The 12,007-nt window shown below is 47.9% G+C and overlaps 1 protein-coding gene across 2 annotated transcripts in view; it reads left to right on the forward strand.

The window, feature by feature from the left end:
- The window catches only part of LOC119433981 (Krueppel-like factor 2), a 102,986-nt gene that overhangs the window by 17,075 nt on the left and 73,904 nt on the right, over positions 1 to 12,007 (forward strand). The window contains exon 1 of one of the 2 annotated variants that reach the window (XM_049659345.1): positions 4,691 to 4,854. The exons of the other annotated variant lie outside the window; for it this stretch is intronic. The gene's annotated coding sequence lies outside the window, so the exon portion shown is untranslated. Of the gene's footprint in view, positions 1 to 4,690; positions 4,855 to 12,007 lie in introns of those variants that run through there. 2 annotated transcript variants of the gene reach the window in all.

Genomic DNA, 12,007 nt, shown 5'->3' on the forward strand with positions numbered 1-12,007 from the left:
TTTTTTTTTTTGCTGTCATGCGTGTGCCGATTAATGTTGGGTCATTCTCGGGCAATAATAATCTTATCAAGACTGACGGTGACACTGTCCCTGCCATTTTTGTGCTACACCGTTTTCCTATGTATAAGTCAACATGTGCGCCGCCGTGACACGACTACCCAACGGCAGTTAGCATGCCGGGCGCACCACTCCCGGCGCCTTCAAAGCGGTTCATTGGGTTTCCGCCGTCCACGACGCAAGCCAAGGCCTCGAGACATGGAACGACACCGAGTTGGATGGCACGACACCTTATTATGAATAACTCCACTTGACGCAGCCACGTTGTTGTACGCAGAGGCGATAATGGCTTAGATCATCCGGTTTCGCTTTGTGAGGAAAGTTTCGTTAACCACCGCACTTCGCATCTAATTTTGTCTACCAGCCGGAACGCCACTTTACCACATATAAAGCGGCTTTAGTAAACGAGGACATACAGCATTCATGACAGGCTGCCAAAAATGCGGCCAAGGCTCTGCACTGCCGCGCTACATTGCTGCTAACGGGCCTGAATACCTTTGGTTGGCCGTTCTATTAACTTCTGCGTTATAACGCGCGAAGACACCCAGTGTTTCCCCGGCGCCATGCACGCTGAGATAGAAGTGTCAGTAACCTGCATGCTACCCGAAAATGCTGTAGTAACCACGGTGCGAATTTGTATAGAACATTGGAACGTTATCCATCGGACATCTCGAGTTGTTCCCAATTGCCAAAGTTTATGCCAACGCTGCTACGATGTTCGCTTGAGGACGCGTCTGGCAGCACTACATGAATACAGCGTCACCGGGCCAGAACACCATCCGACGTGTTGCAAGCCAGAGACCCATGTAAGATATCGTATTACGTCCCAATAAATCGAACAATTTGCCCCAAAACGCCACGTCTCGACCCACGAGAGAAGGCAATTAGGTACATTAGGGATACATTTTTTTTTTTTTTTTTGCCGATGTTGCTCTCTCAAGTCAGGTTTCTGCGGTTATATCCGCAAGTGTTCTCCGTCGCACCACATCAAACATGATGGATCGTCATGTGTATATCAGCTTACGTTTGTGTGCATTGTTTGCTCATAACCACCTGGTTCACTACAGCATCGCCTCGCTCTCCTAAGATGGCCCATGAGATCATGCTGGGCAGCTTATAAGGCAGCCTGGTACGCCGACCTGTACAGTCATCACACAACAAGACAGCGAAGGCACTCTTGAAATTTTTACGTTTCGAGTGGCCTATTGGAGAGACTGTAGTTCTCACGGACGTTCACAACCTTCCCTATTTTTTCCCCCCCGTTTCCTTGCTTTTTCTCTCCGATGTTGTTTCCGTCTTTCATTTCCCGTACCCTTCCCTCAGTGCAGGGGTAGCAAACCACAATCTTGTCCGGTTAAACTCCCTGCCTTTCGCATCCCATTTATAAGCTCTCTCTCTTGAAGAGCAGAGTCTGGCGTCGAGTCATTGCGTTGCTACGGCTGTCCCGGGAGCTGCGAAGTTCTCGAAAGCCAGGATAAGAAGTGCGCAGAATCGAGCTAGTCTGGTGTTCATTGATTTCCCCAGCAGTGCTCGCATTGTCATTTTTTTTTCGTGCGTCCTTGGGTTCGTTCACGCAGTGCCAGGATAAGATTTCACTGTACCATCAATGCTTTTGAGTAGGGTGTGCGAATATTCGAAATTTGGAAAGCGAATCGAATAGACATATTCGATTCGAGATTTCACTATTCGAACTAGTCGAATATTCGTTTGTATTAAATACTGTAAGGGTTAACAATGGTTGTTTCATTCTAGAGGGAGAAAGACCGATGCGAGCGGAGACACTTGCGAATGATTTTGCTGCGCAGGAGCCGTGATTGCTGAACGAACGCATCAAGGAGGTTACTTCTTGCACAAGAGGTTCCAGTCGTTATATAAGCGTGCATCGCCTTAATCAGACTACAACTTTGTTGTCCCACTTTAGGCAGAAAAAAGTATTATTTGGTTCCTTTCACAAAGTTTGAGTTCCTTTAGAGCGACGTGTGGTGCGGTAGCGTTATAGACTTAGCTACTTCAATGATCACGAAACTCTATACACTTGACGCGTGTGGTGACCTCCGTCTTATTACTGCTAGTATACGGGTCACAGAGTACGAGATGCGATCTGATTTCAGTTCTCATCTACAAGCTTCACAGTTTGGGGCCGTCGCAGAATAATTTTGACCACCTGAGGTTCATTAACGTTCACCCAGTGCACGCTACACAGGCGTTCTGGGCTCGTTTCGCATACTCTCGTACGAAGCGACTATTTGCACAGCAGATGCGGGTTACCGATAGATGGAGCCATTCCAATAACACTGATTGCCCGCTGGTGTGTATGAATCTGGCGCAATTCAGCGCTTGTATACATACTCCCATTAGAGTCACTCGTTCCGATGTATATTTTGAGGCTTTAAGAAGCACGATAATAAACAGCTAAGATAAAATAAGATAAGGCTTGTGCGATTTGAGGCAGGAACAGGAAGATATCCAATGGAGCTTGTCGCGGGACGCGCGGGCGACAGCGTTTTCCCAAAAGCACGCTCTTCAACTGGGAACGTATAGGCGTTCGCATATGACGACAGAGCTAGGGCCGCGGGATGCCTTCTATAATATCTATTCAAAAATGTGTTGTTCTATAATCAGCGATGCGTACTATCTTCGCAGTTACCACCAATATTTCCCCATCGAAATTATAGGGTAGCAGGAGATCTCACCGCAGGTACTTATCGTTATTTATAGTCAGATTTGAGTGTGCTATCTCTGGTAGCTGGGCCTCCGCTCAGGGAACACACGTGGCAGAACCACTCTATAGTATCCAAGCGTCTCCAATCATTTTCGATCGCGAAGGGCTAACAAAAAGGTAACACAAGTAAGGCCATCATAATGTAGCGATTCCATTCCAAGGCTATTCCTTTTCGTGCTTCGTCAGCTGCACGAACGACGCTCCACCTATCTACCGTCGTTATCGACACGATCGGTGGACGATGAGGCAGCAGTAGAATCGAAAAAGAAATCCTTACAATTAATACCTGGCCTAAATGTACGAACTACTTTAATTACAGCATGTCCACCATCACGACCCGCGGTATACCACGGGCCTGTCCACCAGCCACGCCGGTGCCCGCCTACGTCTTTTCAGTCTCCGCTTCCCCGAATTCGCGTATAGGCTTGATCCTTTCCGGCAAAAGAGGGGAGTGTATATAACTTTGTTATGCGCAAACGAATGCCCGTATAACGCTGGCGCGCGCACTTCACAATGGCTGCCTGCGCGTACGCACGCTCTGCAACATCCGCGTGGGCCCGACGCTCTACGCGTCCGCATGTGTAAGACGCAACACGCGGTATAAAGCCGACAGCCGTCTTTGCTGCAGTGACCGGGCAGAAGAAAGAGAGCTTAAGGCGGCGCGCTCTCGTGTACGAGTCGACCGCTGACAACCGATGATTACGGCCCCGGGATTGGGACGTTAGCATGACAGGCACAATGGGAGCAGTCGCGCTGTTGCTGCAGCCGCCGTTCCTCGCGCCCAGCCTATCGTCCCCCCCCCCCCCCTTTCCACTTTATCGTTCCTTCTTTGATTCTGTATAGCTACCTTGTCACCTCTTTCCACGTACGAACGCTGCCTTGCGAGCCACCGGAAGCAAGCGAACTCTCTCGCTCGCACCGCTTGGCATGGGCTGGCATGTAAATCCCTGCTCGCGCAGCAAATCAGTGCAGCGTTCTGAATGCTATAGAGGTCATAGAGCGTTTCCTACAAAAATTACTAGAAGTAACTCTTGAGCTGCGATCGTTACGTTGTCTAATTCGTGCTTTTGGCTTTGAATGTGCTTGTGACGTTTCTTATCACGTTATGGCTTTCTAAATTTTTCGAGCGCTACTAGTTTTCTCATACACAACAAAGCAATTAATCCCTGCCCACAGACGTAGTCTTTGCGAATCACTTTCATTTATATTACGATATCTTTGTTCAACATTACGAATTCTCGAACTCACAAATCCGTTCCAAGCCATAAGGACGAAGTTGAGGCAAATTCATGCACCGAATTCATGTAATCCTTCATCATTCCGGAAACTGTGTAATAGTGGCAACGCCAGACGGTCACGTGCCCCGATTACACGAAGCCAACAGCACATGATTCGCACGTGCTGTTGACCGATCTGACCTTTCCCGATCCCGACGGTCAGCGGTATATGCGGTGTAGTCAGTGGGGTGACCAGCGATGAACCTGCCTTGAACCGTATCACGTGCGCAAGCAGCGCAATGAATTTGGTACCATTCGCACGTGCAAGTTACCGCACGCGTTTCTCCGGGAAACGACGTGACTTTCTCGTTGATTCCGCGCCCGCGGCCTCCGTATAGGAACGTTGCGGTACAATATGCGCAATTCTGCTGGACTGTGCACCGCGGAACAGTTTTTCGGGCGTACTCACTTCGTCTATTCGACCTGCGGCATCCTGAAGCCACATCCGTAGACATTCACGACGATGCACGTTTTTGGAGTGAAAGACACGAGAGAGAGAAGTGTAGGAAGCAAGCTCCCTCGCCCCCTTCCTCCCGTAAGCAAGGGCGGTAACGAACGCATGCAGTCGAAGCGCGCAGCGGCGTGTATGCCATGGCTCAAGGTAGTAGTCTGCGTGCAGCAAATGCAGCGGCCGGATAGAAGAGGAGTGGATGGGCGTGGAGGGAGCGGGGTGATCTCTCCGGAAGGAAAGCAGGAAGGATCGCGGAGCGCTTCACCTTGTTTCCTTTGAGCCTGGCGCGCACGCAGTAAAAAAAGGCAACCCTCTTCATTCCGTGTTGATCCACCCGCGCCTCCCACGTAAGTAAGCCATCTACGTCTCGATCTCGTCTGTATTCTTCTACTTCTTCTCTGTTGTTCACTCCTTCCAGGGGGGTCTGGATGTCCGGATCATCGCACGAGATACGTGTGTACGTCATTCAAAAAGTGCTTTCCTTTGTTTTTGTTTTCTGTATTCGTGTAGTTCTTTTGCGCCTCTCTTGATAGCGGCGCGAAACCTAATGGTCCGGGCGGGAAGATGTTGGTTTGTGCTTTCCCGTCGAAGGCCACGTGGCGCTCGCGCGCCGGTCGTGTGCTGAACGTCGTGCGTGACGGATCTTAATGGGAACCCTTCGGGAATAATGGTGATCGAGTTACGTAGCCGGCGCGTGTAGCCTTTGGCTTATACGCGAGCCGGCGTGCGAGTACCTCCTTTGACGAGTGTAGGGAGCGCGGCGTGACGGCCTATGTCCGACCTCGTTTGGGGCGGTGTATTGGCATTCGTATAGACATTTTTAGAAACAGCGGCAGGATATGCGTTTCGCAGTTTTCTGGCTCTTTCGACAGGTCGGTACCCGAGTGCGGATGTTTCATTTGGTCGAGGACTGTATACACTTAAGGGGGTTCGCTGCGACCGTTATAGTGTAGATATACCATATCGACTGTACTTAATTGAGGTGTGCGGCATAACTTAGACCACGCGGAAAGTGCTGCGACGCAGGAAAGTTTGGGGCAGACACGGTTGTTTACCGCGTTGTTAACTCGTCGCGTCACTGTCAAATCGATCAACAACACGGAAAATTATATAAGTGACGTTTAAGGAAGGAAGATATAAGAGAAAGTGACGAAATGAGCTCTTGAAACGTTGGTAATCATTTCGGCTATTTAGTCCGTGCTAGATAAGAGAGAGAGAGAGAGAGAGAGAAGGTGCTCAATAAAAGAAAAGGGGGGGGGGGGGTGTAGTGTTCCTGGCGGCACTCCACGATCTCTACCCCCCCCCCCGGAAGACAATCAGTCCTTTGGGAGATAAAGGTATCGGAAACTCCTGAAGGTTGCCAACGACGCTGAGATAAACCGAACAGTGAAGCTTTTCAAGTTTTGGCTGAAGCCGACTATGTACATTAGGGGTGAGGGCTTGAATTCAACTGGGAACAAATGGGAACATCGAAATATTTTAGAACACAGAAGAAACAAAACAATATCGCGAGAAGAAGAAAGAAGGGGTCGTGACCTGTGGGAATTTGTGACGTACGTTTATTCATCATTTATAAATGTGCAGGTAATTTTCTTCCAGTTTCTTTCGACGCTTTGCAATGATGCACCGGTTTCTTGTCTTCCATATTCTCTATCGGAGCCCTCCTAGCTTTCATCAACCCTCTATAATCACAGTGAACATGAACACATAATAATCTGAACTCTGCGATGTCCACTGTCCACTGGGTTTTCGCCGTGAACCGAAACCCTTAACCGCTTCAGTCAAGACGTCCACATTTGTGGACTCGACCTATTTTTACCATTTCTGTACAGCGGTAGCAAGAAATGGGGCACAAAACATTAAGCTTAGGGTAAACTGAACCTTCTGCTAAGCTAAATTACTTTCATTTTACTTCTGAGTGATATGTATCGTTACAGAGTACCGCTTTGGGGAAGACACTGCCGTGTTTTACGTGACGTTTCACGTGGGGCGTAGCAACCTCGAAATATTTTTTTTCTTGAAATGCTTGCCGCCAATAAATAACTTGTGCATGTAGTTCCAGTGAGTGATTCAATTCTTTTTATGAAGAAACGTAGCATAACTGACTTTACAATATTCAAATATTTATTTACTCTGTAATTATTATGAGTCATCATAAAATGCACAAAAAGTCATTCTACCACCCTGACTTGCTTTCAGTGGTGTCTCAAGCACCGTGGCATAAAATTATGTATATTTAACTTAGGTATCGACAGTCGATCATAATTTGTGGCTGAAGGGGCTAATTATGCCATGTACTCTTTTAACCTCTGCTCCTGGGGAATTCATCACCCGGTAATCTCCTTCGACAAATTCACTTGAACGCCTCCCATGAGTGTAGAACGAATTTTCGTTTTTACTATACCGTGCTTGTCGGCATGATATAAACAATAATTAACTAAAACTAAAACTTCGTACGTCCCAATGTTTCCTGGATGATCTACCACCATGGTTGAGTCGCTACAGCATTCCGTTGCCAGGCGGTAGGTTGTGGTTTCGATTCCTTGCCATTCAGTCACTTTTTGGTGGCAGTGGAAAGCAAAAGATTTCGTGCACTTTGATTTAGGGGCACTTTTAAAAAACAGAGGTTAGAAAAAAATAATCTGGAGACCACAATACTAAATGTATATTGTGTCTCTCATACTACATATCTAATGTTGCTTCGGGGCGTTAATGTCCTCAGCACATTTTCGAAGCTGTAAAATTGGTTCGGTATCTCACGCGACCGTGTGTGACGACATGTGTCAAAGTAGCACTGCGTCATTTCCGATTTGATTAGCAGATAGCGTGCTTGCGCTTTAAGATCCGTGCGCAGGATGATACACCTCTTTTGTGCTTTTGCGTCCACTTCCTGGTTTTTAGCTCGCATGTCGTACATCCGAGACATTAATTATATAACCATGTGACATTTACGCATGTCCTTTATAATTGCGGCCGAGGACAGACAACATATACCATGCAATCGATTGCATTCGCGTAGAAACTATCGCTATTTTTTTTTATTCTTGGATCCCTGATGGGATTTAGTTGGTACCCCGGGGTATGTATGGCCTGCTTACGAATTTTTATTTTGGCTGCACCTGTTGCAGGACCTTGAGGATAACTGACAGATTCGCACAAATGGTCTACGCAATATCTTTCAATAATTAAATATTATAAGGACACTATACCGAAAATAAGAATACTGATCGCCTCCAATAAACTGGTAATGAGAAGAGAGTGAGAAATATATTGGCAAGACAGCGGCAATGATTGTCTATGGTGGCAAAAAAAAAAGTTTCAGAGAAGAGCTCCACATCAAGAGGCTGAGAAGTTGTTCACTGATATGGCAAAGTAAAAGGCATTCATTAAAGTATAGAAATATATATAGCCTGTGGTGAAAGTTGCAAGAAATATTTGTAAAGGCTCGGAAACCCCGACTCCGGCAAATACCTCATCTGCTTTCCCTTTCTCGTTACTCGCGACTCGGAGGAAAAGAAATCACGCGAGCAACATTTCACCGCACGAAGTCAGACCATTCGCTGCATTTGTGACTCTACTGGTTATTTATTTTTTGTCAAGTTGCGTCAAGTCACGTTTCGAAAACCCTTTCATACTTTCATACCCTTTCGCAGCGCCTTCGCTGCAGACGCCTTCGTCTTTCCTAGTTTGACTAGGACGCCTCGAGTTGGCTTCGAAGAAACGCTTAAACATCCGCGATCACCGTGTAATTACAACGAAGGTGCGACGTGCAAGTTACACGCGTGCTGATCTCGGTGCGTCGCTCTCTGCGAAAAGCGTCACGGTGAACGCCCGCCGGAGTGCGCCCGGGCAAATTTGTGCCGACAGCGGCAGAAACTGTATCAAAACCGGTCGTCAAGCTGACGAGCGCATGCAGAGTGTGACGCGTACGAGACTAGGGCGGGAGCGGACAGCAGTGATTCAATGCTCTTCTTGAAAGCTGGAGACGCGGCTGCTAGTAAAAAAAGGACGAGTGACAGGCTGCGGCCTAATCGTTTGGCGTTTTCTAGAGCGCAGCGCCAGTTCTTGCGGCTTGCGCCGGCGTCGGCGTAAACGAGCGAACGAGCGCCGCGAAGGAGGAAAGAGCGAACGCGGAGCGTGGCGGGGGATGAAAGACGCGAGGAGGAAAGCGGGGGAGGAGGAGGGTATGGCGAAAGCTTGAGAAGAAAAGCGTAGTGCGGCGGCGATGACTACGAGATGGCGCCAGAGTAGCGCGCGACGTCTGGTATATAGGTCTGTCGGCGGCGGCTGCTGTGAATCGCGCCCACGCGTCACCCACGCGCTGGCTCTCGCCATCTGCAGATTTGCAAATCAGCGAGGCAGTCGCGCCACACTCCGCTTCGTTTGCGACGTGCCGCACGCGACGGATTGCCCGCGCCAGCCGATGTAACGCGAAATGAAAACACGTATAGAGCTGCGCTCAAATTTCGCATTAAGGAGTATCGTATTCGTCGGTGAACTTCCTGTCTTTTTTTCTCGTTTTTTTTAGCGCGGAATACTTTACCGAGTTAGACTAAGTCTTGGGATTTGGTGAAACACGATGAGGCCATGACAGACAAAATTATAAAAACAAACACACTATAGTTTGCAAAGCGAGCTTTTATTTGGCTCTTGGTGGAGGAAATCGATGAGGACATATATACTCTATATGCATGAAGCGTCCGGGTTGTCGCAGTGTACGCATGCCTGAAAAGGACAAAATTTTCCGTATTCGACGAAGAAAGTGGAGAATGCACGTTATCTTGATGCGTATACACGATGAAAGAGTGCATAGAGGTCACTCTTTCTTTATGGCTTGGTGCGAAGCGTATGGAAGGATTTACGTTTCACAAGAGAGATGATTTTGTATACGCTAATTGCACCAGACGGTCCTTGATAATTGACACATCATTGCCTGAAGTAGTTCTCTAAATTATGAGAAGCTTTACAAAAAGAAAAGAAAAAGAACTAGTCAATCACAGTGCAGTTTTCGCTCTACGACACTCGTATCTAAGGAACGAATTTGTTCTAGCAAAAGAATTTGTTCTAAGCAAATGATTTTGTTGTAGTTGAGGGTGGTGTCTAGGGAGTCTTTTGTGCAGTGGGATATGGCGACTTTGTCAACGACTGCAACGTTTTTATTTTGGAAATCGCTAACGTGCTCTACCGATTTAAGTATAGCTTTTTTTTCCTAGCTATACTGGGGCCCATTACTTAGTTGCTTCTTGCTCGCTCCTATTTTCTGCATGCTAATTTCTTAAATGCAATGAGAAATGTCATTTAGATAATGAAACTTTTGCCCGCAGTACGTATGCCCTTTAAGACAGAGCCCTATACATCCTCAAGAACGACAGCGAGGTTTATCTATTCTTGATATTGCAAGAAGAAACTAATTTGTCTTCTATTTCTCCTTTAGCCGCCCAACACATTTCTGGGATAACAGCGTACGCCTTGAGCAAAAGTATATAAAGACCAATACTTCCTCGATGAAGCCAATTTTCTTCACCGCTTTTGTATGTAGCTTGAAACTGAGGACATGCAGTCGAAACTTGGCGTTGGCGAATGTTCCAGTGCGCTCGTCAACTTCAGTTTGTGCGTCTGAATTTCGAAGAAATTCACTTTTTTTCGGAGAACCTCTGGTCCGTATACTTTCGCTCACGGGTGTACGCGTACACCCTCTTTCTATATAAAAGGGGACACCGCATATGTGTTCAAACCATGATTCCTGCAGCCGTGCGAATCAGAACCTCACTCACTGATATTATTTACGTTGTTCTTCTGTTGGAGAATCATGCCCATTAAACACAAGGAAACATTACACATTTGGAGAATTATGCCCTCATTGGAGAATCATGCCGACATTGGAGAATCATGCCCACTGCAAGCACACACAAGGAAACATTACTAGCTTTGAACACAAATCCGGTGTTTTCTTTCCCATTGGACGAGTGTGTATACACTGGCAGGAACGAAAGGAGATCTGCGCACCATCTGCGCACCATCTGCGATGTTGGTTTTGCGTGCTTCCAGAAAGAATCGTCATAAGGCATCGTCGTATATAGACCGCCGGAATCGTCAGTTCATGTGCGCTGATGGGGGACGCACGTTTCGGTTCCTGCGAATCACTCTCCGTCGCGGTTGACAGCCTCTACTGACGATCACCTTTGTACGCTATTTGGTCTCCCTGAATACAAGCTCGTTCGCAACAGTATAATATGCGCGTGCACGCAAAGGAGAGGAGAAGAGGCGGAAATGTTTGCTTTTGCGGGACGTTAGGAAAACGCGGCAGCCCCACCATGCGTGCAATAGCGGCAAACATAACAAACGCGGTGTGTTGTTGAAAATGCTTGTTAACAGCGGAAGGGGAGGCGCTGACGTGCTGGTTTGCTCTACGGTGGCTCAACAGCAGTGGTGATCGGATGAGGAGCTCGAGGTCCCGGGTTCGACTCCCAACCACGGCGGCTGCGCAGTAGATGTGTAGCTTTGGCATGTTACCAGGGACGTTCGGGTAACCTTAGGAATTTCTAGCGTCAAGCTCTGGTGCCCGCCCGCCCCTGTGGCGCAGTGGCTATGGCGTTTGGCTGCTGGACACGAGGTCGCGGTTTCGATCCGGGGTTGCGGTGACCGCATTTAGACGTGAGGCCAAATGCGAAAATGCTCGTGTGCTTAGATTTATGCTGATGGGTCTCCGGCGATCGGAGTCAACGCGTTTACATTTGTATGTGCTCGACTCTCTTTCCGCTCTCTTTCTGTTTTTATACCTTCTACCCCTTCCCCCCGTGCAGGGTAGCTACCTCTGGTTAACCGCCCTGAGTTTCTATGCAATCATTTCTCTCGCTCGCTCTCTCTTCGACCATCGGCTTAGGTGCGCGTTTTAGGTTTAGGTTCGCGTCAAAGAAACCGAGGCGGTCGTTAATCAGGCGCCCTTCGCTAACCCGTCTCTCATAAAACCCAGGTACTGCTTTATTACGTTAAACCGCGTGGATCAGTCATTGTTCTGATTCTCAGGCCGTTTTCACAAAAATGCTCGATGGCCAGCGCCATTCGCGAATGGACTATGAATACAGCACACGCGCACGCAGAACTTGAGGCGAGTGCGACTTTGATTAAGGTGGCACCTATATTTACGACACTGCGCAGTCGAACATACCGTAACTTTTTCACCTTCGGTTTTGTGACGCGAAGTACTTACTGCGCCTACCATCAGGCTTTTCGCAAGGCCACTCAGTATACTTGGGTGCCATATCTCTCTCGGCGTGGCTTGCATTGCATTGGCATGGATTACAGCTCTATACATAGCGATGCACGTGGGCATGCAGAGAAAAGCGATATGTGCACAGCGGTCAACAGGTGCGAGTAGCTGTTTGTATACGGTCGCGACCAGCGTCCACAATGAAGGCATAACAATAGCGCTGCTGCTCTTTCAGAGGAGCAAGGACACATGTTTTCGAAGTTGTAGAAGCTTAATTAAATAATTATAGA

The sequence above is a fragment of the Dermacentor silvarum genome, chromosome 11 (assembly GCF_013339745.2).
Source record: "Dermacentor silvarum isolate Dsil-2018 chromosome 11, BIME_Dsil_1.4, whole genome shotgun sequence".
NCBI classification, from domain to species: Eukaryota; Metazoa; Arthropoda; class Arachnida; order Ixodida; family Ixodidae; genus Dermacentor; species Dermacentor silvarum.